Raw genomic sequence first — 3,745 nt, 5'->3', positions numbered from 1 at the left:
TGTCTCAATATCAGGTCGAGGATAATGACCAGTAGATCCGCCACTGCCATGGCCCCCAGATAACGTCTGACACATGCAGCCAATCCACAATCTTTATAAAGCAGGACGTAGGTCGTCACTACGTTAGCTGTGAGGAAGGTAAAAAAACACATTGTACATCAACATGGAGGAAAAGTGACTTGTTTGATTGAGGACAGATAGAGATTTTCAAATGTGTCACTGTACTCTGGGATTTAGTAAAACAGTTGGAGCTGAAATGACAAATGTGAAAATCTGAATTCCTGACAGAAATGTAACATAAACCACAAGAAACATTCCCTCCCCAAACATACAGAGACACATCCAAAGGAACAGATGATTTCGAGGAAACTCCCACATACTCGGTCGTTGGAGAGCAGACCAGATCATTTTTTTTTTTCATATTCTAACACGGAGGGTGAAACCTTGCTTTCGTGAAGGTTTCTCTCCCAGTTCCTTGAAGACAAATGGAGTTTGGAAATTTCTGACATTTAGACTCAATTATGATCGATCATGCTAACTGAACAAGTGTAAACGGAGGGAAAATGTATTCACCATTTTAACTGCCTATGGGGACTCCGTAACAGTGTCTCCCTCACCCTGCAACTGGGCCTCTTCACTTGGTATCTGATCATTTCTTTCAATTCACTGACGTCCGGCCGTTCCCAACTAATGTCGGGTGTAGAATGTACAAAGAATTTTAGAGTATTTTCTAAGGAATTCCAGTTCCAGACAGTATGTTTTGTGCAGAATGCTGCGGGGAAACTTCACAGTTACACGAGCAACATTCCCCACCTTTCTTGCCGCTACTTTGATGAATTTATCGGCGCCAATTCGTATTCCCACGAGAGGTTTTGCAGTTCATCAACTGCACCAACACGTTCCATCTCAAACTCAAGTTAACCTTTACCATCCCGGACACCTCCCTGCCCTTCATGTAAATCTGCATCTCAATCTCTGGCGATCAACACCGTCTCCCAATCCACCAAGGATATGCAGGTCGTGGTCTTCCTCCATCACCAAACCCGAACCACCCGATGACTGGAGATAGAACGTCCCAACTTCAATCATTGGATCCTGCAATCCCACAGTGTTAATGTGGATTTCACGAGTTTCCTCATTTCGCCTCCCCCAGCATTATCCGAGCGTCAAGTCTCCAACTCGGCATCGCTCTCTTGACAAGTTCATTGCCTTTCCGATCTATCCACTCTACTATATTTCCTAAACTATCAACTACTCCCTCAGATCCATCTTTATATCGAATTCGCAGCTACCTTGCCCCCAACCACAGCACTCCTCCCATTTATTTGTCGACCACTCCCCTCCCAAAAAAAAACGATACACAAGCCTCATTCGTGGTAAAGGGCTTATGCCAGAAATATCGATTCTCAAGCTCGTGTAATTCTGCCTGACGGGCTGTGTTTTCTGACCACTGGTCAGGAAACAGTCCGATACTGCCATAATCGCAGAATCATGCCTGATGGGTAATATTGAATGATGCTGCATCACCATCCCTGGCTATATCCTGTCGCGCGGGCAGGGCAGACCCACCAGTGGTGGGAAAATCGTCGGGGATAAAGTCAGGAAGGAAGTTACCCTGCAATTCTCCATCACTGATTCCAGAACCTGGGAAATCTCATGGTAACAGGTCCAGAAAATCTCCTGATGGTCGGCATCTACTGGTTTCCACACCACCCCTTGGTGATAACTCAGTCCCTCACATGGAAGCACTGAGGGTGACAAGGAAACAGAACGCACTCAGGGTATGGGACTTCAATGTCCATTACAAAGCGTGCCTCCACAGATCCACCACTGACTGAGCAGGCAGAAACCTCAAATACACAGCAGCCAGTCTGTGGGAAGTGATGGGGGAAACGACAAGAAGGAAGCATTCTCAACATACACCTTGGCACAGATGGATCTGTCTCTGACAACTTCTGTAGGAATACCGAACAGACAGTCCCGATGGAGAGAATGTCTCAGCCTCATCCTGAAGGCACTGCCCAATGTGTATATGTGGCACTACCTCCTGTGAAGTAGGACATTCTTCTGAAGTTCGAAGCAAATGGAAACTGGGTATCCATCAGTTAATTTAGTTCATCAGCAGCTGCAGCATCGATGCACTTCCCTCCAACAAAAGATCAGAAGTAGGCTGTTCACTGATTGTTCAAAAATATTCAGCAACATTCATAACTGTGCATATGCTGAAGCAGGCTCTTCAGCCCATCAAGAGTTTTACATGGGAACGGTATGAGGCCATTCACCATTCGAGCTTTTTACTCAGCAATTGGAACAGATCTTTTAACTCTCATGGCTGTTACTCAGGGAATGAAAGGGAATATTCAGCATTCCAAAGTAACTACATGTGAATGGGGAAGGGCAGGTCATTGAGCTAGAAATAGGAATAAATTAGGGATAAATCGATTTTTATTATTTTTACACAATCAACGACTGCAATGACAGAGTGACCAGTGCTGGGCCTCAACTATTTGCAAACGATATCAAAGATTTAGATAAATGCAAAAGATGCATTCGAACTAAGATAGTTATTAATTGAAGTTATCATAAGGTGGTCGAGGCACTCTGATTGGATAAGCATAGGACAATAAATTGGCTGCTGGAAAATAACGTCAACCTTTGAAATTTTCAGTAAGAATGAAATACAGTATGCTACTGAAACGGAAAGAGATTATAGGACTCTGCGACACAATGATTACTGGAGGGTTCACTCTGACCAGTTCTGACATGGGAAGTGTTACTCCATCTCCCTGATAGTCTGCTCCCTAATGTTTCCAGTGGTCGCATTGCTCTCATTACACACTGAATATTTTCACGTGGTTGCTTGGCGGTGTGAAGTAGTGAGGGGAAGCATGTTTTGAACGATGTAACAAGGGGACGGTCTTTATCCTGGAGGCCATACTTTCTTTCTACGTGAAGACACAAAGACGATGGGAATTTCTGACTGCTTCTGAATAAAGAGACTGTGGCTGCTGCCAAAAACAGTGTGAATTCACAAACATGATGTACTGTACATGGGCTCAGCGCAACATTAATAGAGAGAGAGACGGAGGTTCCAAACACAAGAAAGAGAACATAAATAAAACGCAGGGTCAGATCAACTCACATGGTTAGTTATATCAAGTTCCCAATCCACCACAGAGAACCATTAACCAAGAGGGCCTATCTATCTGGTCAGGACACAGCACTGCATAGATCAAGCTGTGCTCAGTTCAACCCAGAAAATTGCCAGGTGTGGAAAACTGTGTCGATGGCAGCAGTGCATTGATCTGTACATCTGGAAGGGATGTCTTTCCTGCACGGGGAGCTACACCGTAAATTAATCTAAAAAAAAAATCTGTCCAGCAAGGAGAGCTATGCTGACCACAACAGTACGATTGCATCCAGGCCACTCTGAGTGAAGCACTTTGGAAGAGGTTGAGATGAAGGTAATATCAATTTATCTAACTTTCAAATGTGTTTTGATGTACTTTTCCAAATTGCAGTGAGAATGGATTATAAAGTCCTGAAATAAAGCCAATAGCAGCATACAGGGTAGTAATGGTCATGTTCATCTCCCTCTGTTCATATTTCTGGGACAGCATTGCAAGGAATCGGACAAAACTGCTCTGAATCTCCAAGTTATATGTGGAAGATGGAAATAGCGTGAAATATGCTGCGTGAAACATGAAAGTAAACAGTGTGATGTATGAAGGATGGCGGCAGGGTA

The sequence above is a fragment of the Chiloscyllium plagiosum genome, chromosome 8 (genome assembly GCF_004010195.1).
Source record: "Chiloscyllium plagiosum isolate BGI_BamShark_2017 chromosome 8, ASM401019v2, whole genome shotgun sequence".
NCBI classification, from domain to species: domain Eukaryota; kingdom Metazoa; phylum Chordata; class Chondrichthyes; order Orectolobiformes; family Hemiscylliidae; genus Chiloscyllium; species Chiloscyllium plagiosum.
Note: the sequence above shows the minus strand (reverse complement) of the source record.